This window comes from Myxine glutinosa, chromosome 4 (assembly GCF_964187855.1).
Source record: "Myxine glutinosa chromosome 4, kmMyxGlut1.1, whole genome shotgun sequence".
NCBI lineage: Eukaryota > Metazoa > Chordata > Myxini > Myxiniformes > Myxinidae > Myxine > Myxine glutinosa.
This window is the reverse complement of record NC_136264.1, coordinates 137,611,139-137,636,684: the sequence shown is the minus strand read 5'-3', so window position 1 is coordinate 137,636,684 and position 25,546 is coordinate 137,611,139. Positions and strand designations below refer to the sequence as shown.

The 25,546-nt window shown below is 46.1% G+C and overlaps 1 protein-coding gene across 1 annotated transcript in view; it reads right to left on the bottom strand.

Annotated features, from left to right (window-relative positions):
• Window positions 1-25,546, bottom strand: part of LOC137425303 (PDZ and LIM domain protein 3) — a gene marked incomplete at its 5' end in the record, with an annotated part of 119,052 nt that overhangs the window by 45,701 nt on the left and 47,805 nt on the right.

The window sequence follows — 25,546 nt, the reverse complement described above, 5'->3', positions numbered from 1 at the left end:
CACTGGGAAATGTGACCTGGGATGACAAAATGTTGTGTTTGTTCTTCTTTCAACAATAAAGACTTTAGCTTCGCGACCGTACATCCAATCATCTTCAAATTTTGCACACTTGTTCCACCCGATGAGAGCTACATTGTATTAAAAATTCAAGTCGATCCATGCAGTGGTTCAAGAGTTACAAGCTTTTTAAAATTTAACTTCCATTATTTATTGCGGCCAAACCATGTGACTTAAAAAAACGTCTCAAGTAACGATTAAACATCCCCCCATGAGGAACATTTGTGTAAAGTTTCCACTCGATACCTCCACAAATTATGGAGGTGATTCCATTTCTAGTTTGAGATTTGAAAACGTCATAACTCTGAAACCACGTGTCGGATGACGTCGCGCTCGCTGACTTTTTTGTTTGTCATGGGTATCCGAATACGCATGCCAAGTTTGGGCTCGATCCGTTCAGCCGTTGCGGAGAAAAAGGGTTTTTTGTGTTTTTTCACGGAAAACAAGATGGCGGCCGAACCATGTGACGTATGACTTCGAAAATTTTCGCATTCTGAGTTTTTTTTAACTAAGCATCTGGGGGGAAAATCTCTTTTTCGGGGGAGAAAAACTGTGTTTGACGAATTCTAACCTCTTAACGTTAGCATTTTTGATATACTCAATACACATGTTTTTTGTTCCCATTGCAGAGTTCTTTAGAATGAGCCATTCCTCAAATTTTTCCATTGAGCCGTTTCGGAGATACAGAGGGGCAAAGTTGAAGGTGTTTTACAAGATGGCGCCCATACCACGTGACCTATGACGTCATCATTATCATTCAAAAATTCTACGATCCTAGCCGATCATTTGATGAAAATTTCCTGTCAATCCGACCAGCGGTTGCTGAGAAACTTAATTATGAAGTTTTCGGAGGTGCAAAATAGGGTGGAAGAATAATAATAATAACTAGAACTGCCACTTTAAAACTGCTGGCAGTGATGACCGGTTTACTCGCACCCACTTTTGATGCAACCCCACTGTTGATACAACCCCACTTTTGATACAACCCCACTTGTGATACAACCCCACTTTCATTGGACATGCTTTGACACAACCCCCTTGGATACAACCCCGACACACACACACACACACACACACACACACACACACACACACACACACACACACACACACACACACACACACATCTCTACACCCCCCCCCCCTACCCCAACACACACACACACGCACACACAAATCCCCCCACTCCTAACACACACAAACACACGCACACATCCCCCCTACCCCCACCACACCCCTCCCCCCATACGCACACCCCTCTAAACACACACACACACACACACACCAACCCCCCCCCCCCCACATACACACACACACACACACACACACACACACACATATCCCCCCACCCCTAACACACACACAAACACACGCATACATCCCCCCACCCCCAACACACACACACACACATACACACACACATCCCCCCTACCCCCACCCACACCCCTCCCCCCAAACACACACACACACACACCAACCCCCCCCCCCCCCTCCACATACACAAACACACCCCACCCCCAACACACACACACACACACACACACACATCCACACCCACACACAAACACACATATCCACACACACACCCACACCCCTCCCCCCACACACACACCCCTCCACACACACACACACACACACACACACACACACACACACACACACACACACACACACACACACACACACACACCAACCCCCCCCCCCCCCTCCACATACACAAACACACCCCACCCCCAACACACACACACACACACACACATATCCACACAAACGCACATCCCCTTCCACACCACCCCCTCCCCCACATACACACACACACACACACACACACAAACACACGCACACATCTCTACACCCCCCCCCCCCCACCCCAACACACACACACATGCACACACAAATCCCCCCACCCCTAACACACACAAACACACGCACACATCCCCCCTACCCCCACCACACCCCTCCCCCCATACGCACACCCCTCTAAACACACACACACACACACACACACACACACACACACACACATATATATCCCCCCACCCCTAACACACACACAAACACACACATACATCCCCCCACCCCAAACACACAAACACACACACACACACACACACACACACATCCCCCCTACCCCCACCCACACCCCTCCCCCCAAACATACACACACACACACCAACCCCCCCCCCCCACCTACACACACACATCCCTCCACCCCCACACGAACACCCCTCCACACATACACCCCCCCCACACACACACACACACACACCCCTCCCCCCCCCCCCCCACACCCACACACACATCCACACATGTCAATCCATGCACTGATTGCAGAAAAAGCCATTTTAAAAAGAAAATTAACCTGAAATTGCAGACAGAATTATTTATTTTATCTGAGAAGCTAAACGCTTCTTCTTCTTCTTCAGGCGCTCATAACTTTGAGTGAAATACGAGCGAGTTAAAAATAGTCAGAATTGGAGCAAATCTGTTTCATTCGTTTGTTAATATGCCTTACCTATTGATAATTCTGCAATTGGAATTTCATTTGTTGTTGAAATGACCGCGGGAGATCGCGTTATCGTGAGCACGTTCTGGCAGGGACAAATTGGTGTGTTTCTTCTTCTTTCAACAATAAAGACTTATAGCTTCGCGACCGTACATCCAATCATCTTGAAATTTTGCACACTTGTTACTCTTCATGACTTCTACTACAGTATGAAGTTTCACGTCGATCAATAAAGCGATTCAAGAGATATCCATTAAAAAAAAAATTTCGTTTAATTAACGATATCTGCCAAACCACGTGACCTTTCGCAAATTCTAAAATGACATTTTAGTAGACTGACATGCTGAACAGATCTGTGAATTTTCTCCTCGATTGGATCAAAAATGAGGGAGGAGCTAGGTTTTAAAGGTTCATGCTTAAAAACGTCATAACTCTGAAACCATGTGTCGGATGATGTCGCCCTCGCTGACTTTTTTGTTCGTCATGGGTATGCGATTCTGCTTGCAAAGTTTGGCCTCGATCTGTTCAGCCGTTGCAGAGAAAAAGCGGTTTTCGTGTTTTCACGAAAAACAAGATGGCGGCCGAACCACGTAACCTGCAACGTGATAATTACCATTAAAATATTCTACAGACCGAGTCCCTCCTATGGTGAAAATTGTATCTCAATCGGCCCTATTATTGCAGAGAAAATGTTTTTTAAAGGAAATTAAAACTGAAAATGGCAATAACACTGGGAAATGTGACCTGGGATGACAAAATGTTGTGTTTGTTCTTCTTTCAACAATAAAGACTTTAGCTTCGCGACCGTACATCCAATCATCTTCAAATTTTGCACACTTGTTCCACCCGATGAGAGCTACATTGTATTAAAAATTCAAGTCGATCCATGCAGTGGTTCAAGAGTTACAAGCTTTTTAAAATTTAACTTCCATTATTTATTGCGGCCAAACCATGTGACTTAAAAAAACGTCTCAAGTAACGATTAAACATCCCCCCATGAGGAACATTTGTGTAAAGTTTCCACTCGATACCTCCACAAATTATGGAGGTGATTCCATTTCTAGTTTGAGATTTGAAAACGTCATAACTCTGAAACCACGTGTCGGATGACGTCGCGCTCACTGACTTTTTTGTTTGTCATGGGTATCCGAATACGCATGCCAAGTTTGGGCTCGATCCGTTCAGCCGTTGCGGAGAAAAAGGGTTTTTTGTGTTTTTTCACGGAAAACAAGATGGCGGCCGAACCATGTGACGTATGACTTCGAAAATTTTCGCATTCTGAGTTTTTTTTAACTAAGCATCTGGGGGGAAAATCTCTTTTTCGGGGGAGAAAAACTGTGTTTGACGAATTCTAACCTCTTAACGTTAGCATTTTTGATATACTCAATACACATGTTTTTTGTTCCCATTGCAGAGTTCTTTAGAATGAGCCATTCCTCAAATTTTTCCATTGAGCCGTTTCGGAGATACAGAGGGGCAAAGTTGAAGGTGTTTTACAAGATGGCGCCCATACCACGTGACCTATGACGTCATCATTATCATTCAAAAATTCTACGATCCTAGCCGATCATTTGATGAAAATTTCCTGTCAATCCGACCAGCGGTTGCTGAGAAACTTAATTATGAAGTTTTCGGAGGTGCAAAATAGGGTGGAAGAATAATAATAATAACTAGAACTGCCACTTTAAAATTGCTGGCAGTGATGACCGGTTTACTCGCACCCACTTTTGATGCAACCCCACTGTTGATACAACCCCACTTTTCATACAACCCCACTTGTGATACAACCCCACTTTCATTGGACATGCTTTGACACAACCCCCTTGGATACAACCCCGACACACACCCACACACACCCACACACACACACACACATCCCCCCTACCCCCTCCCACACACACACCCACACCCCTCCCCCCACACGCACACCCCTCCACACACACACACACACACACCAACCCCCCCCCCCCGCTCCACATACACAAACACACCCCACCCCCAACACACACACACACACACACACACACACACACACACACACACATCCACACCCACACACAAACACACATATCCACACACACACCCACACACAAACACCCCCACACCCCTCCCTCCTCCACACACCCACACATATCCACACAAACGCACATCCCCTTCCACCCCACCCCTCCCCCACATACACACACACAAACACACGCACACATCTCTACACCCCGCCCCCCACCCCAACACACACACACACGCACACACAAATCCCCCCACTCCTAACACACACAAACACACGCACACCATCCCCCCTACCCCCCACCACACCCCCTCCCCCCATACGCACACCACTCTAAACACACACACCACACACCAACCCCCCCCCCACACCTACACACACACACACACACACACACACATATCCCCCCACCCCTAACACACACACAAACACACGCATACATCCCCCCACCCCCAACACACACACACACACACACACACACACACACACACACACACACACACACACACACATCCCCCCTACCCCCACCCACACCCCTCCCCCAAACACACACACACACACACACACACACACCAACCCCCCCCCCCCCCTCCACATACACAACACAACCCCACCCCCAACACACACACACACACACACACACACACACACACACACACACACACACAAACACACGCACACATCTCTACACCCCCCCCCCCCACCCCAACACACACACACATGCACACACAAATCCCCCCACCCCTAACACACACAAACACACGCACACATCCCCCCTACCCCCACCACACCCCTCCCCCCCATACGCACACCCCTCTAAACACACACACACACACACACACACACACACACACACCAACCCCCCCACCTACACACACACACATACACACACACACACACTCACACACACACACACACACACACATCCCCCCACCCCTAACACACACACAAACACACACATACATCCCCCCCACCCCAAACACACACACACACACATCCCCCCCTACCCCCACCCACACCCCTCCCCCCAAACACACACACACACACACCAACCCCCCCCCCCCCACCTACACACACACATCCCTCCACCCCCACACCCCTCCCCCCACACGAACACCCCTCCACACATACACCCCCCCCCCACACACACACCACACACACACCCCTCCCCCCCCCCCCCCACACCCACACACACATCAACACATGTCAATCCATGCACTGATTGCAGAAAAAGCCATTTTAAAAAGAAAATTAACCTGAAATTGCAGACAGAATTATTTATTTTATCTGAGAAGCTAAACGCTTCTTCTTCTTCTTCAGGCGCTCATAACTTTGAGTGAAATACGATCGAGTTAAAAATAGTCCAGAATTGGAGCAAATCTGTTTCATTCGTTTGTTAATATGGATAACCTATTGATAATTCTGCAATTGGAATTTCATTTGTTGTTGAAATGACCGCGGGAGATCGCGTTATCGTGAGCACGTTCTGGCAGGGGACAAATTGGTGTGTTTCTTCTTCTTTCAACAATAAAGACTTATAGCTTCGCGACCGTACATCCAATCATCTTGAAATTTTGCACACTTGTTACTCTTCATGACTTCTCCTACAGTATGAAGTTTCACGTCGATCAATAAAGCGATTCAAGAGATATCCATTTTTTAAAAAAAATCGTTTAATTAACGATATCTGCCAAACCACGTGACCTATCGCAAATTCTAAAATGACATTTTAGTAGACTGACATGCTGAACAGACCTGTGAAGTTTCTCCTCGATTGGATCAAAAATGAGGGAGGAGCTACGTTTTAAAGGTTCATGCTTTAAACCGTCATAACTCTGCAACCATGTGTCGGATGACGTCGCCCTCGTTGACTTTTTTGTTCGTCATGGGTATGCGATTCTGCCTGCAAAGATTGGCCTCGATCTGTTCAGCCGTTGCAGAGAAAAATGGGTTTTCGTGTTTTCACGAAAAACAAGATGGCGACCGAACCACGTGACCTGCGACGTCATAATTACCATTAAAATATTCTACAGGCCGAGTGCCTCCTATGGTGAAAATTTTATCTCAATCGGCCCTATTATTGCAGAGAAAATGTTTTTTTAAGGAAATTAAAACTGAAAATGGCAAAAGCACTGGGAGATGTGGCCTGGCAGGACAAAATGGTGTGTTTGTTCCTCTTTCAACAATAAAGACTTTAGCTTCGCGACCGTACATCCAATCATCTTGAAATTTTGCACACTTGTTCCACCCGATGAGAGCTACATTGTATTAAAAATTTAAGTCGATCCATGCAGTGGTTCAAAGTTACAAGCTTTTTAAAATTTAACTTCCCATTATTTATTGCGGCCAAACCATGTGACTTAAAAAAACGTCTCAAGTAACGATTAAACATCCCCCCCATGAGGAACACTTGTGTAAAGTTTCCACTCGATACCTCCACAAATTATGGAGGTGATTCCATTTCTAGTTTGAGATTTTAAAACGTCATAACTCTGAAACCACGTGTCGGATGACGTCGTGCTCGCTGACTTTTTTGTTTGTCATGGGTATCCGAATACGCATGCCAAGTTTGGGCTCGATCCGTTCAGCCGTTGCGGAGAAAAAGGGTTTTTTGTGTTTTTTCACGGAAAACAAGATGGCGGCCGAACCATGTGACGTATGACTTCGAAAATTTTCGCATTCTGAGTTTTTTTTAACTAAGCATCTGGGGGAAAAATCTCTTTTTCGGGGGAGAAAAACTGTGTTTGACGAATTCTAACCTCTTAACGTTAGCATTTTTGATATACTCAATACACATGTTTTTTGTTCCCATTGCAGAGTTCTTTGGAATGAGCCATTCCTCAAATTTTTCCATTGAGCCGTTTCGGAGATACAGAGGGGCAAAGTTGAAGGTGTTTTACAAGATGGCGCCCATGACCACGTGACCTATGACGTCATCAATAGCATTATAAAATTCTACGAGCCTAGCCGATCATTTGATGAAAATTTCCTGTCAATCCGACCAGCGGTTGCTGAGAAACTTAATTATGAAGTTTTCGGAGGTGCAAAATAGGGTGGAAGAATAATAATAATAATAATAATAAGAAAAACTCTAGCAGTAATAATAGGTTACTCTCCATTTCATGGAGAGTAAACCTAACTAGAACTGCCACTTTAAAACTGCTGGCAGTGATGACCGGTTTACTCGCACCCACTTTTTGATGCAACCCCACTGTTGATACAACCCCACTTTTGATACAACCCCACTTGTGATACAACCCCACTTTCATTGGACATGCTTTGACACAACCCCCTTGGATACAACCCCGACACACACACACACACACACACACACACACACACACACACACACACACACACACACACACACACACACACACACACACATCTCTACACCCCCCCCCCCCCTACCCCCAACACACACACACACGCACACACAAATCCCCCCCACTCCTAACACACACAAACACACGCACACATCCCCCCTACCCCCACCACAACCCCTCCCCCCATACGCACACCCCTCTAAACACACACACACACACACACACCAACCCCCCCCCCCCCCCCCCCACATACACACACACACACACACCACACACACACATATCCCCCCCACCCCTAACACACACACAAACACACGCATACATCCCCCCCACCCCCAACACACACACACACACATACACACACACATCCCCCCTACCCCCCACCCACACCCCTCCCCCCAAACACACACACACACACACCAACCCCCCCCCCCCCCCCTCCACATACACAAACACACCCCACCCCCAACACACACACACACACACACACACATCCACACCCACACACAAACACACATATCCACACACACACCCACACCCCTCCCCCCCACACACACACCCCTCCACACACACACACACACACACACACACACACACACCACACACACACACACACACACCACACACACCAACCCCCCCCCCCCTCCACATACACAAACACACCCCACCCCCAACACACACACACACACACACACATATCCACACAAATGCACATCCCCTTCCACACCACCCCCCCTCCCCCACATACACACACACACACACACACACACACAAACACACGCACACATCTCTACACCCCCCCCCCCCCCACCCCAACACACACACACATGCACACACAAATCCCCCCACCCCTAACACACACAAACACACGCACACATCCCCCCTACCCCCACCACACCCCTCCCCCCATACGCACACCCCTCTAAACACACACAACACACACACACACACACACACATATATATCCCCCCACCCCTAACACACACACAAACACACACATACATCCCCCCACCCCAAACACACAAACACACACACACACACACACACACACACATCCCCCCTACCCCCACCCACACCCCTCCCCCCAAACATACACACACACACACCGACCCCCCCCCCCCCCCCCCCCCCACCTACACACACACATCCCTCCACCCCCACACGAACACCCCTCCACACATACACCCCCCCACACACACACACACACACACCCCTCCCCCCCCCCCCCCCACACCCACACACACATCCACACATGTCAATCCATGCACTGATTGCAGAAAAAGCCATTTTAAAAAGAAAATTAACCTGAAATTGCAGACAGAATTATTTATTTTATCTGAGAAGCTAAACGCTTCTTCTTCTTCTTCAGGCGCTCATAACTTTGAGTGAAATACGATCGAGTTAAAAATAGTCAGAATTGGAGCAAATCTGTTTCATTCGTTTGTTAATATGCCTTACCTATTGATAATTCTGCAATTGGAATTTCATTTGTTGTTGAAATGACCGCGGGAGATCGCGTTATCGTGAGCACGTTCTGGCAGGGACAAATTGGTGTGTTTCTTCTTCTTTCAACAATAAAGACTTATAGCTTCGCGACCGTACATCCAATCATCTTGAAATTTTGCACACTTGTTACTCTTCATGACTTCTACTACAGTATGAAGTTTCACGTCGATCAATAAAGCGATTCAAGAGATATCCATTTTTTTTTTAAAATCGTTTAATTAACGATATCTGCCAAACCACGTGACCTATCGCAAATTCTAAAACGACATTTTAGTAGACTGACATGCTGAACAGACCTGTGAAGTTTCTCCTCGATTGGATCAAAAATGAGGGAGGAGCTACGTTTTAAAGGTTCATGCTTTAAACCGTCATAACTCTGCAACCATGTGTCGGATGACGTCGCCCTCGCTGACTTTTTTGTTCGGCATGGGCATGCGATTCTGCTTGCAAAGTCTGGCCTCGATCTGTTCAGCCGTTGCAGAGAAAAAGGGGTTTTCGTGTTTTCACGAAAAACAAGATGGCGGCCGAACCACGTGACCTGCGACGTCATAATTACCATTAAAATATTCTACAGACCGAGTCCCTCCTATGGTGAAAATTTTATCTCAATCGGCCCTATTATTGCAGAGAAAATGTTTTTTTAAAGGAAATTAAAACTGAAAATGGCAAAAGCACTGGGAGATGTGGCCTGGGAGGACAAAATGGTGTGTTTGTTCTTCTTTCAACAATAAAGACTTTAGCTTCGCGACCGTACATCCAATCATCTTGAAATTTTGCACACTTGTTCCACCCGATGAGAGCTACATTGTATTAAAAATTTAAGTCGATCCATGCAGTGGTTCAAAGTTACAAGCTTTTTAAAATTTAACTTCCATTATTTATTGCGGCCAAACCATGTGACTTAAAAAAAACGTCTCAAGTAACGATTAAACATCCCCCCATGAGGAACACTTGTGTAAAGTTTCCACTCGATACCTCCACAAATTATGGAGGTGATTCCATTTCTAGTTTGAGATTTTAAAACGTCATAACTCTGAAACCACGTGTCGGATGACGTCGTGCTCGCTGACTTTTTTGTTTGTCATGGGTATCCGAATACGCATGCCAAGTTTGGGCTCGATCCGTTCAGCCGTTGCGGAGAAAAAGGGTTTTTTGTGTTTTTTCACGGAAAACAAGATGGCGGCCGAACCATGTGACGTATGACTTCGAAAATTTTCGCATTCTGAGTTTTTTTTAACTAAGCATCTGGGGGAAAAATCTCTTTTTCGGGGGAGAAAAACTGTGTTTGACGAATTCTAACCTCTTAACGTTAGCATTTTTGATATACTCAATACACATGTTTTTTGTTCCCATTGCAGAGTTCTTTGGAATGAGCCATTCCTCAAATTTTTCCATTGAGCCGTTTCGGAGATACAGAGGGGCAAAGTTGAAGGTGTTTTACAAGATGGCGCCCATACCACGTGACCTATGACGTCATCAATAGCATTATAAAATTCTACGAGCCTAGCCGATCATTTGATGAAAATTTCCTGTCAATCCGACCAGCGGTTGCTGAGAAACTTAATTATGAAGTTTTCGGAGGTGCAAAATAGGGTGGAAGAATAATAATAATAATAATAATAAGAAAAACTCTAGCAGTAATAATAGGTTACTCTCCATTATAATAGGTTACTCTCCATTTCATGGAGAATAAACCTAATAATAATGTCAGAACAAGTACATTTTACACAAAAATATGGGCAATCTGCTGTTTCTCTACCATGTCATACACAAACAATACAATACCTGAAAAAGTAATAAAACACACCAGAAAATGCTTGAAGATGAAAATAGAGGTTAGACACAGTGATTTTGGCCAAATCTATCACGTGTATCCAAGAAAGTAAATTTTCTTCTATCTAAAATCCCTCAAATGTCAGAATGGAAACAACACATTTGCAAACATGAAAATTATACTGGCATCAGAGTAAACGGTATTGATCAAATTTAATCACCAAGGCCCAAGAGTTGTACTTTTTATACAGCTCTGATATTACATTCAACCAGCAGGTGACGTGAAGGAATTCATCACCAGCTGCTAAACGCAGTGGACATCTTGGGTGGGGAAAAAATGCAGGTAAGCTACGTGAGGATGTGTACAACTTTCTGCAATGGAATCTGGCCACCAACCTAGCAGAATTAACACTGATTAAAGAAAAATAACCTTTTTTGTATACAAAATCGAGGCATTAATCACAAAAAGAGAAACTGACACATAAAACATAAGATAAAGGGAGCGGGAGACAAGATGGGGAGAGAGGGGGAAGCACACAAGTACAACATTTGAGAGCAGGGACATCGGGAGATCCGTGGGAGGGAGAGGGCTTGGGGCACGGGAAGGAGGAGGGGGGAGAGGTATAAAACACATGGACACTGCTAGGACTTCCAGAAAAGAAGTCGGAATTTCCCAAAAGTGGATCTGGGGTGAATTAACGGGGGTAGAAAAGATCAAGGTTTTGGATGGGGGTCGGAATAAGAGATGGTGGTGAACAGCTGTTTTAAAGACCTGGAGGGAGGAGTGGGATTGAAGAGAGTGAGGGAGTTTGTTCCAGAGGCGGGAGAAAAGAGGAATGAAAGAGTGAAGGTGTGCAGAGAGTCTTGATTTTGGCAGTTTAACCATAAGAGGGTTGCTGGCAGATCTTGTGCGATCTGAAGGAATATTTGGGGGACAGAACACAGAGAGAGCTGGGGGAGCTAGGCCGGAGGGTTGTCTCTCGAAGGCAGGTAGAAGGTAGAGGACTTTTGATTAAAAAGGGGTGAAAGGTAAAGTTGAAGCCTTATGTTGACATATCTTGCCTCGTGGTCAAGAGTTCATCCACGTGTTATTTAATGGTCGTTGCAGAATGCCAAAGGATGTTGGATTATGTGTAAGTCTACATCAGATAACACATTCAGAAGAAGTACTCAAGCTTGTTAATAAACAAGATCACAGCATTAGCTCTGTTGTTACACTATTTACGGGACTGACACATGCTTGGCCAAAGAAAAACTTGATGCTAATTCACCAGTGTCCCTGGAAAGGTAATGCGTGCAGCTGGGGACAATTTCAACAGAACCAGTGAGTCAATGGGTGGAGCCCAACGTGATGTTGTGAACATGATTCTTTATCAAGCAGCTGCTAATGATGAAACCACACAACAGTTTAGCAACATTCCTAAAACGTTCTCAGACCAGGAAATCATCGTCAAGGCAGTAATTGACAAATAGCTATTTTATCAAGTCCAAATATTTTAAAGAAACAACCTTATCCACAGTATTTGTTGAGGAAGGTAAATATTGAGTGTTTTCTATGCTGTTCAGCAGAGCATGAGAAAACGCAGACACTGTACTAAGCATTTGTCCATTTGCGACAAATTACATCAAAAGCTGTTGAAGTTGAGATTCACAGAGACTCAGTACAGACCATTCCACAGTGTATCATTCCATTGTGACATCAAAGGTGGACATTGTGAAGACAAATATTGCCCACTGTCCAATGATTCCTGCACCAGCAACCGATTTCAAACCAGTGTTCACAATAACAAAATGTGTGCATGACATGTTCACATGAGTGGGTCAGGGATGACCCAATGCCATGTATGATGAAGCAATCTAGTGCAAATTGCTTGAAATGATGTATGATACTTGGCAATTCCCGAATTTCTGCTAAATTCCTCTTAAAATTTATGTTTCCCCACTTTTTCTATTTCCACTTCTATTTTCACATAATGACAATCTAATTTGGAACTTTTGTACCAATTCATGTTAATTAACCACACTACGTTGACTTCTGGCTTTTTGTGGTTTTTTTTCCAGTTCTGGTGATAGACATTTTAAAAAGATTTGGTGATGCAAAAAAGTGGCACCATTTTCAGCATATGATATATATACATGTGCCTAACATAAGGTAGCAACTCAATTTTTCTACCTGTGGGCTACCCCTTAGTTAAAAATGGGTCTGGAAAGGTAAACAAATATTTTTACGGCATAGCCCATTGGGCAAAGCACTAGAACAGTGTTTGTCCATCCTTATTGTTATGTCTGGCGGGGTAGAGCAATATGTAGAGCAGATAGATCTGAGTAGGTAACATGCTTCGTGTGTCGCGGTAAGGAAAACTACCTGTAATAAGTTCTTCATGTGTAGGCATTTTGTCGGGTAAGGAGTATACTTGTGAACCTACCAGGAGGTTCGTGTGTTAAGCAGAGATAGGGATTAAAGAGTAGCGCCCCTGTGTGTCCTCACCTGGTTAGCCAAACCTTTGTCCCTTTTGGCATTGCAGACCAACATAGACATTCCGACAGATCCTTAGCGCAACACTAAGTAACGCCCTTCCCTGACATGACTGTGAAAGAGAACCGGCAAAAGGAAACCAGGCCGGGACACCGCCGATAATGGCCGCCGCCACCTACACCTCCGGCCGGCCTATCCACCTCGAATAGCACGCACTATGACCACAGAGTAGGGAGCGAGGTTTGGAGGCACGGGGGGTGGGGGGGGGGCATGGGCCTAAGGAAAGCTGGAGATTCGGTGGAGGCCACTGATTGGGTGGCCGCCAAGGCTGACGTCACCGCCGCGGAGTGATACGAGGGGTGGCAGGAGATTCGTGGAGGGAGTGAGTTGCGCGGAGTTGGAAAGGAGAGCTCAGCGAGCGCGGAATGCGATTAAGTCTGAGAGTGGAGGGGAGTTGCGCGGCAGTTGGTGCAGAGTTGGTGCGCGGCAGTTGGTTCAGAGCAGTTGCGCAGCAGTTGGTTCAGGGCAGTTGCGCGGCAGTCGGCTCGAGAGAGAGAGACTGAGGGAGAGAGGGAGTACATCCGGTTCTTGTTTTACACAGCTCGTTAATGCAGCTCTTCTCCGTCTTGCGCAGCCCGAGTTTGGCTGAGGTGTAGCCCGAGTGGAGTTCGCTTGCTTTTTGACCTCGCTTGGCACCGCTAGCCTGCGTTGGACGCGCGGTGCTTTTCCTGCTTTGGGGCCTCGTGTGCGAATGGAGTGGGCGTTGGCTCAGGCCTCCATGTTGCTGTGGTGCTTGGAGCGAGGCCTGTTGGTGCTCGGAGGCACTCAGATAGGGCAGCGTGGGACGCCAAACGGGGCCGTGTTGGACGGCAAACAACGCAAGATGACAGACGAGATAAGGCCGCATCCGCAGAACATTTTACAATCACCTAACGAATGTGTTTCTTTTGTTAATCCTTTCCTTTGTTCTTGTTTCTGAAGTCGGTGTGTGGGATCCCAATTTAGTCACCTTATTTTATTATCGGCGCATATTGTCCTGTCCTTGCTTTTATTTATTAATAAACCCTTGTATTATTTTGCATCCCCTCCCCTGTTAAACCTGTGCCCGCTTGAGTTAATCCCCTTGCAGGACCGGAGCTACGTTGGTGCGCTGAAGGTAAGCTTTTGCCGCAGCCTCCATTTTCCTTCTTCCTCCTGCGCGACATATAGCCGAATCCGTGTTTAGTTGTTGCCTCCGAATATGACCGTTTAGGCCATCCGCGACTCTGGTGTTAACCAGAGTTGCGTGACAACTGGTGTCAGGAGTGGGATTTGGGCCCGTCGGACAACCTTTTGTCTGCGGCGAGACATAGGCACGGTCGGGCATACATCACGCCCGACATTTGGACGAAAATTTTTCCTAGTCAGAGGCGAAAATTTGTATAGTCGATTGGGCTACGAGACGCTGACTGTGCGTCATTAAATTTAATTTTATCCAGGTTGGAAAAGCCACGCGGGAAAACGACCTCCTTTACGGAGGAGGAGGTGAGCGGTATTGAAGAAGGGATGGAGTATGCAGGAATTATTGGGAGTGAGTCGGAAGTAGAGGGGGTAGAGGGTAGTGTCGGAACTTCCCCCGCTATCAAGACGGCCCCGATGGATTTCCAGGCCTTTTATGAAAGCATAAAGAATGACATGAGGGCTCACAGGGAGAGCAGTGAGCAAATGAATGAGCGATTGGAAAATAAAATGAATGCTCAGAGTGAGAGCAGTGAGCGAGGCAGTGCGGAATTGAACAACAAAATCGAGGGAATGGGTGAGCGATTGGGAAAGCAGATGGGAGAAATGAAAAACAAAATGGAGTCCCAGGGGAATGAATGTAGGGAAGGAATGAAAGGCATGAATGATCGATTGGAGGGACAAATTGAAGGAATGGGAAATATAATTGATGAATGTACGAATAAATTGAGGGAAGGACGAACGAATGGTGCCGTCGGGGCACAAGAGAAGCCAAAGGTGGCAAAATTTGAATCGGAACCGGGGAAGGCAAATTGGGAATTGCACCAGGAATGGCAAATGAAGAGGCTAATGGGGAATGCCTACAGGTAAACGGGGAGTGCTCACTGGGGAGCGTGGAGTGCCCACAGGTAAATGGGGAAGATTTGATTGTGGCATGTGAAGAGGTGAATGGGGAATGCGCACCGGTGAGCATGGAATGTGCAAATTGTAACAGGGAATGTTTCCCATCTGGTGGCCTTGACGTTTATCGGGACCGGGTGGATGCCCCAACACATTAACAGGCGGATGAATTCGGAATGGTGCAGCACCAGGGCGGTGGATAGGAGCAAGAGGGGATAACATTATTGGTGGTCCGTGTAATGGAGCCGGACCAGGTATTTATTGATGAAAACCTGTCGGGGCCAGAAATAGTTTGGTGTAATGATGATGATGATGATGATGATGATGATGATGATGAGCATGATGTGATTCAGCGGCTGGGCACCTGGGCCAGTCCCATAGAGGTAGGGTTTGACAAGGCCCAAAGGAGCCTGGGTGATGGTGAGTTGGTCCGAGGAGGTGTTTGTGGTGACCAAGGGGACCCTCACCATACACTACGATTTGGTAACAGAGGCTCCAAAATTACAGAACCAGTTTGGGGAGTGTGTTGGCTCCGGGCTGGATTTGGATCTTGAGGGATCGGGAGATCGAGCCTCTGAAGATTTGGTCCCCGTAGGGAATTTGGAACAGCTGCAGGGAGGGGCAGAACAACCCGAGGGAGTTGTTACCTGCAGCTGTGGTTTGGCAGTGGGAATGAAAATTTCTAAAAGGAAATTTAAAATTAAATTGAAAGGGGAAATTGATTTGGAGCAGCCTTGGTTGGAGTTGGTCCCCAGGCTGCGGGATTTGGACCAGTGGAGGTCAGTGGGGATGGCCTCGGGCAAAAGTTGCCCCTTTCAGAATTTGGGGATGCCAGCCAGCTGGGGGGCTGTGCTGGCGAGATTTGGACGTGGGGTCCAGCCTTGGGTGTCGAGGTACGACCTGGGCCCCACGGGGGATCTGGTGGAGTGTGGCGTCCCTTGTCCCATGGGGTGCCGTCCGGGCGTGTGGCTCGGGCCGGCAGGGTCACCGGACCCTGGTGGGGGTTAAGACCTCGGGGGGGGGGGGGGGGGTCCGAAGTGGTTTCTCAAGCCTGGGATGGCAGATATTGAGGACCACTAGGGGGGGGGGGTGTTGTGGGTCGTGCTTTGGTGGTGGCACCACGGACGGCCAGCTTGGGCCTGATGTAGTGACCACTCGGGCATGCGGCCTGGCACCATCTCCCTGAGACTCTGGGACAGCCAGCATGTGGAGACCTGACATGCTGTGCTGTGCTGGGCTATGGACGCGGGTCAAACCGAATGGACAGGGATGGACATAGCCTGCCGGACAATCATTGGGGCATCTGTGGAACGTGATGGTGTGAGAGTGACCTTCCACAGATGTTCCGTTATGATTTATGGACTCTCGGTTCGGGAAGAGAGCCATGGGTGTGTTGAATCGGGAGATGTGTAACGAGCCGAGTATATGGGCCATGCTCGGCTGGCATGTGTATGGCAAAGCATCTCTCTTTGGTGAGTTTAGTAAAATGTGAAAAATGTTTGGCATGGGTAATCTGTGGGTTCGATGCAAATTTAAGGGTGAATTTTGTGCAGAGAAATGGTGGACACTGTTTTGTGACACCATTATTATTGGGAGAGGCCTTATTATTATTGGGGAGATGGCCTCTTTTTGGCTGGGCTGGGCCTTAAAGCGCCTTTGGGCTTCTGGAAAAGCGCTATACAAAATAAATGAATTATTATTATTATTATTATTATTGATCCAGGTGTGAAGACCAAAGTGTTGGAGGCTGTGATAAAATTGATAGGGTAACAGGACACAGCTTCAACTGGTTATGGGGGCGATTGCGCCAATATTTGGGACACGGGGTTATGGGGATGTAGTTGTGTAGCCTGAGGGTCAACGTGGTGCTATGGGTGTCCGAGGTGTGTGGACCATGTCTTCTGGGTGGGTCTCCTGGTGGAGCATGGCTGTCGACTGGACCTTGGTGTGGTCAAGTGTGGGTGAGCACTGGGGGGGGGGGGGCTGAAGTTCTGTGGTCGGACTGGGGGATGATGTGGAAGTGCAGGGGACGTGGCTGTAGGGATGCCACGCACTGCGACCGTGCCCCCCAGGGCCGAGGTTGTACGTGCGGTAGTGTGTTTTTGGCAGCAGGTGCTCACCACATTGGCCAGCTGGGGCTGGTGCAGCTGTGTTCCTCGCAGGGGGGCCAAAGGATTGATGGTGGGTCGCACCCTTATTGGTGGGATTGATGGTGGGTTGCACTCATGGGCCATGTTGGCGTTTTGACTGCTCACCTTGTCCCAATGACCCATGCACGGTAGAGATGCAGAGATGTCATGGCCACTGGTAGTTGTGTAGTGATGATCACCGTTGGATGCGGATCCACATGCCTGCCAGTATAGTGGGGACAAAAGAGAAATTTGGTGAAATTTGGTAGGCCCAATGAGAAATTTTGGGATTGTATGGTTGGATGGCACCTTTGGACTTGACCAACCGGAAGTTACCTGTACATCAAGGTAGAGGTAAGGCCTTGAGGTGTACTGTCCCAGGCTTCAGGACTTGCTTGTGGAAATTTTGGGGACATGTAACTTGGAGTTGGAAGGCGGGTGAGAGTGATGACATGGCCGGTGAGGGGGATGGATTGTGTGCCACAGAGTCTTGTGGGTGGCGTATGTTTTTGTGTCGTGGTTATGTGTTTCTATGTGGTCGTGAGGTTGGAGGAAATGGATGTGTGATGATTATTGGAAACAATGAGTGGTGATTATTGAGTTTTGGAAGTGTGCTTTTGAAGATGTGTATTGGTTAAATGTGAACTGGGGATTTCACATGCAGCAGGCCATGGCAAGCCTTGTAACATCTTTTGTACCATCTGCTCGGAATTGTGCTGAGTTGTGTTGAGAATTGAATGGCAGCGGGGGAGGAAGTGTGTTTTGGGGTCTTGTGGGTGGGGAAGGTGTGTATGTGTCCGCAGGTACGGATCAAGCTCTGAGGAGCGATATGCGCGGCCCCCCTCTGCGGCAATTACCCCTGGCAGTCAGTAGTATCTGGAAATTGGAGCTCGTCGGTGGAGGATCTGGTTGGGCGCTCTGGGGTAAAGGAGACCCCCGGTGACCCATGTTGCTGCGCTGAAGCAGGAGGCAAGGGAGCCTGGTGTGTGTGGAGACCCTCACTGGTGAGGTAACGGCGGAAAGGGGCTGTTGGGCTGCCATGGGCCAAGGGGAAAAGGGGGGGGGGCAATGAACTTGTAAGTCGGTTGACTTGTTTTGGGACTGCAGGCACCACAGCCTGAAGCGCCCCCACCATCTTTTTGTGCGGTACCTCCCCGCTGCCTAGTTGAGGAATGCACACATGTATATGACGATCAATGCGATGGTCCTGCAGGGGTGTGTAGTGAAGTAAGTGCTTTGTTGATTTTTGAAATGCAGTAATGAGTGGTGGAATGAGATCGAGTGGTTAAGGAGTTTGTGTAGCATGAATGTGGGCGAATGTGTGTGTAAGGTTGTGTCTTGTGGCATCCACCGGGGGACGCGGTCTGTAGACCTGGGTATTTACAAATGTTTAGAGTTTTGGAATTTCGTAAGTTGGTAAGTTTTGTGGTTAAGTTAGATTTTTGTGTGTTGTTTGTTCCTCCCACCACAGGAGCGATGGTATGAAGACCATTGTAAATACATGATTGCATGATTGTTGAGGGGTTTAGCTTGTTAAGGAAGTGTAGGTAAGTAGTCCGACTCACTTCCCACAGCCCTCCTGATTTATTTCATAGGTTAATTAAGTGTGAGACAGTAAGTGTTAAGGCTGGAATGGTAGTGCCTGCAGTGAACCTTGCAGGAGCTACGGTTGCATGGGGGGAGGGGGGGGCTGTGTTATGTCTGGTGGGGTAGAGCAATATGTAGAGCAGATAGATCTGAGTAGGTAACATGCTTCCTTTTGTCGCGTTAAAGAAAACTACCTGTAATAATTTCTTGATGTGTAGGCATTTTCTCGGGTAAGGAGTATACTTGTGAACCTACCAGGAGGTTTGTGTGTTAAGTAGAGTTAGGGATTAAAGAGTCGTGCCCCTGTGTGTCCTCACCTGGTTAGCCAAACCTTTGTCCCTTTTGGCACTGCAGACCAACATAGACATTCCGACAGATCCTTAGCGCAACACTAAGTAACGCCCTTCCCTGACATGACTGTGAAAGAGAACCGGCAAAAGGAAACCAGGCCGGGACACCGCCGATAATGGCCGCCGCCATATACACCTCCGGTGGGCCTATCCACCTCGAATAGCACGCGCTATGACCACTGAGTTGGGAGAGAGGTTGGGAGGCGTGGGGGGGGGGGCGAGCATGGGCCTGAGGAAAGCTGGAGATTCGGTGGAGGCCACTGATTGGGTGGCGCGCCAAGGCTGACGTCACCGCTGCGGAGTGATACGAGGGGCGGCAGGAGATTCGTGGAGGGAGTGAGTTGCGCGGAGTTGGAAAGGAGAGATCAGCGAGCGCCGAACGTGATTGTTAAGTCTGAGAGTGGAGGGGAGTTGCGCGGCAGTTGGTGCAGAGTTGGTGCGCGGCAGTTGGTTCAGAGCAGTTGTTTGGCAGTTGGTGCAGAGCAGTTGCGCGGGAGTTGGTTCAGGGCAGTTGCGCGGCAGTCGGCTCAAGAGAGAGAGAGAGAGAGAGAGAGAGAGAGACGGAGGGAGAGAGGGAGCACATCCGGTTCTTGTTTTACACAGCTCGCTATTGCAGCTCTTCTTCGTCTTGCGCAGCCCGAGTTGGGCTGAGGTGTAGCCAAAGTGGAGTTCGCTTGCTTTTTGACCTCGCTTGGAGCCGCTAGCCTGCGTTGGACGCGCGGTGCTTTTCCTGCTTTGGGGCCTTGTGTGCGAACGGAGTGGGCATTGGCTCGGGCCTTCGTGTTGCTGTGGTGCTTGGAGCGAGGCCTTGTGGTGCTTGGAGCGAGGCCTTGTGGTGCTTGGAGCGAGGCCTGGTGGTGCTCAGAGGCGGTCGGAGAGGGCCGCGTGGGACACCGAATGGGGCTGTGTTGGACGGCAAACAACGCAAAATGACAGATGAGATAAGGCTGCATCCACGGAACATTTTACAATCGCCTAACGAACGTGTTTCTTTTGTTAATCCATTCCTTTGTTCATGTTTCTGAAGTCGGTGTGTGGGATCCCAATTTAGTCACCTTATTTTATTATCGGCGCGTATTGTCCTGTCCTTGCTTTTATTTATTAATAAACCCTTGTATTATTCCACAAACCTGTGCCCGCTTGAGTTAATCCCCTTACAGGACCGGAGCTACGTCGGTGCGCTGAAGGTAAGCTTTTGCTGCAGCCTCCATTTTCCTTCTTCCTCCCGCACGACATATAGCCGAATCCGTGTTTGGTTGTTGCCTCCGAATAAGACCGTATAGGCCATCCACGACTCTAGTGTTAACCGGAGTTACACGACTGTATGTATGTATGTATGTATGTATGTATGTATGTATGTCCCCTCAAACGTATACCAATCAGAGCTGAGGATCTGGTCACATGACAGGGTGATTGGATTACGTCTGATGTCATTACGGCATACAACGGCTGACTCCACACAGCGCCATTTTGATTCCAATGTCGTTCAGGCTGAACATATCGTCGAACCTGTCATATATCACAATCGCCATGCTCTCCCTTCACGTTTTTCATTCAGTGTGAAAAACAAACAAACCGATTGTTAAAATGATAATCAAATATTGAAAGCATTGGCGTTATGGATCTTCCAACAACACAGTACGTATAGGCCTTAGGCCTCATGCCTTCATGCCTTCATGCCTTCATGCCTCACCTTCAGGCCGCTTCAGACAAATTAGCCCAGGTTTCTTAATACAGTAGTGTTGTTATAATAATAATAATAATAATAATAATAATAATAATAATAATAATAATAGCGTTAATACTAATAATATAGTATTATATTATTAGTATAGTATAGTATTATATAGTATTATAGTATAGTATTATATAATATAGTATTATATAATATATAACTATAATATAGTATTATATAATCATAACACGGCAATCCCTTTGTCGTGATTGCAAAGTTTCTAGATTGAAGCGGTGTATGGTTCATGAATCAATGATAAGCGGTGTACGGTACAAATAACGTGGAAGTAAGGAATTAGCCTCGGTTTTTTTTAGTAATATAATTTTCATAACAATGATAACGTAACGTTAATATTATGGTAAATCTAATCGGAACACTAATCCTTTCGTAGTGACTGCCAAGTTACTGGAGGGTAACATATATCATCTTCTATATATTAACGTAGCGGCCGTTTTGTGTCCGGCCGTCACACTACGTCATTACATCTATGATGTCATTACGACACCGACATTTTAATTTACTCGTTCACCTGCTCACTCCAGGAGCTTCAGGAAGGGTCATTCCTCTTTGGGGTATATAGATTACAGTCGATCTATGGTCAGATCTCAAGAACATTGGGTGTGTTCATTTACCAAGTTTCTTGTCGAGAGATCACCAAGTGGTTTAAGCATTTGAGCAAGCACTCCATTCAAATCCGTTAAGGAACGGCTAGCTAGCTGCTTGGTAAATGAGCACACCCCGGTCTTCCTCCTTTTCACTTTCGTGTTAAACAGCAGGAAAAGTGGGTTTCATTGGTGGTTTTCAAAACAAAACCTTAATTGGTGGGTTTCTTTAGTGACAGAAGGCTCATGTTATTTACCCAGCACTTGTGGGGTATATAGATTACAGTAGATATTCGTTCAGTTCTGCAAGTGAAACTTACTTCATGGATGTCGGTATTCCTCCGAATTTCTTTGTTTAATGTTATAAACAGCATTAGCGACTGTTTGAAAAGCCCAGCCCAGCTACGCTGCTGTTAGACTTCTGGTCTTGTTTATGTTGCAGACATTCTTCTTTAAAACAAGTAATAGGTGCCCCCAACTATTGTTGACCATGTTGTGGAACATCAGCCAGGGCCCTCACTTTCTTTGCTTCTGCCCTCAGGTTTTCACCTTTATTTGCTTTTAAATTTGTTTTATCCACAACTACTTGAGCGATTAATGTAAACTTTCATATGAGTGCTTACCCATGGGTATATATATTTTTTTTTTTTACAAAGTTACATGATTATTGAATGGAAAATGCTGAAACACCCTGCAACCCTTGCCTACAGAAAACAAATGCTCCAAATGTTTTCTGTAGGTATGGGATGCAGGGTGTTTCACGTACCAATAATAAATGACCTCAAGCTCGCATCACTTAGTGGGGCGGCTTAGCCCAAATATTCAAAAGAATTGTGCATTTTGTGAAACAAGCACCAAATTTGGCACAAATGTACATTAATATGTTGCGAACATTTTCAGATATTGGGCCACTTGAAATTCCGTAATTTTTTTTTTCAAATTTTTTCAAATTTCGTAATTTCAAATTTTTCGGGTAACACCGTCACAATTTCGGTCTTCGAGGCCGGCCGATAGGCAAAGTGTGACCGGAAGGGACGAGGTTCTCCTGACCACGTGGCCCTCGATCTGGGAAGCGAGAGGCGTTCCATTAGTGGACGCGCCCCTCACGCCCGACTTTTGGGCGGCCCCGGCAGGCCGTTTGTTTTGACGTTCCGTGACAGGCCCCGCACCCCCACCTCCGGGCCGACCGGAAGCTTGTGCTGAGTACATCATACCTGAACAACTCAGTGAGGCAGAACACAGCAGTGCACACCAGGGTGACCCCTTCAGTGCATAAACCAATTAACCTGTCCACTGCAGGGCATATAGAAATGAAGTTATTTTCTGCATATAATAATAATATAAGTTCAGTTCTATATAACAATTTCTGTTATCACCACTACCACTACAACTACCACTACTACAAGCTTTGGCTGGAATTTTGTGGACTAACAGACAAACAGACATACAGACAAGCTGGGATCAAAACATTACCTCCTTCCACCATTGAGTGTAGAGGTAAACATCATGGAAATTATATCATGCCCTAGATTTAATTCATGCTTACCCATGTATTTGCTTCACTGGTTCACAAGGTCTTTTGCATACATGTAATTCAGACTCTCGTCTTCATTGCTGACCACACAATGTTCGCAACATATTAATGAACATTTGTGCCAAATTTGGTGCTTGTATCACAAAATGCACAATTCTTTTGAATATTTGGGCTAAGCCGCCCCACTATATCGGCCGGCCTCGAAGACCGAAATTGTGACGGTGTCACCCAAAAAATTTGAAATTACGAAATTTGAAAAAATTTGAAAAAAAAAATTACGGAATTTCAAGTGGCCCAATATCTGAAAATGTTCGCAACATATTAATGTACATTTGTGCCAAATTTGGTGCTTGTATCACAAAATGCACAACAGGTTTGCTATGCTGCTACACTAACTCGGCTTTTGCTGAATAAAAATAATAGTTTTTATCAAGCAAATCAAGCGATATCACTTTTAGCGATCATTAGCACAACAAACCAACCTACACTTCTGTAAAAGTCTCAACTACACTGCAGATGGTAGTTACGAATTGAAAGTTAATCTCAAGTAAAAATGTAGAATACTATACTGTCATTCAAATTACTGCATTTTGAAGCCAATATCTTAAAGAGAGCTTCGTAAGCGAACCTCTATGGCAATTGCATGTATATGTAATTCCATTCAAAATTTCACTGTCATTCCCCATTCCCCTGGGAACAAAATTTCATGTTGTCATTTCAAATGTCCCTTCCATGATCCGCCATCTTGCTCACGTGATCTTGCTTTGGTCTGGCGCGACCGATAAATTATTTTCACCTGGATATGTAATCAATAATTCCTACATGAAAAATATTCCGTTTCAAAGCCAAATATAAAATTAATTTGAATTTGAATTCTAAGGCCAAGATCAAACAACCTAGCCTAGCTAGGCCTAGGCCTACAGATGTTTGCGAGGGCTGCGTACTCGATCGACTGACCATTGTCGACGAAGCTCTCACTCTACGCAATGCGTATTTTCATGTTATTATTTTTAATCCAGCTAAATGCAAAGTCCACCAACTGTGAGAATAATTACATCATTGCCACCAAAGATCAAATATAAATAATTTGCGGGAAAGTTCTCGGGTTTAGGTGTAAAGGCTTCTCATGTTTGATGCATGTAATTGTGTGAGATATTTGTACAAGAACAGTGTACGGGTGATAGCAGAACCATTGTGCTGCCCTAAGGTAATGCACAAAAAAGTCATAATTAAATAAGTGGACTGGGAAAAAAAAATGCAGACAGTGCTGCAAGGGAAAGTTTGTTTAAAAAAAAAAATCGAGTGAAATATTTTCCAAAAAATGTTGTAATTGTAAATGTGTTATTTGCAAAAAAAAGTTTCAAAAATACATACAAATGAAGAATTACTAGATTTGATCATTACCAAATATTTTCGCATTACATTCGTATTTGAAAGAAATGCACCATTAAGTTGTACGTATATCAAATTTCAGTGAATTTCCCAGGAATTATTGTGGGAGCAGCCTTGTCTGGTTCATAAATTGGTTAAAACTCCAATTGTGACATCACGTGTATATTATAAGTGGCTGTTTTTGTAAAGATCGAGTGAAATAAAATTACTGTAAATAGAAAACGTCTCACATTCATGATTTGTAACTGTTCGTGCTTCTCAAGCTCAGATTCAACTATACGAGTTAATAATCAAGTGAAGTTAAGTCGAAAGGAATCTGAAGCATTTCCCGAAAGAGATGACCTCGAGCTGTTGAGCCAAAATTAAGGGAGGATATTTTTATTCTGGTTTTTGCTTTGCCATTAAATCATCACAAACAGAAAGCAAATTTTACAAATAGCATGTTTGATG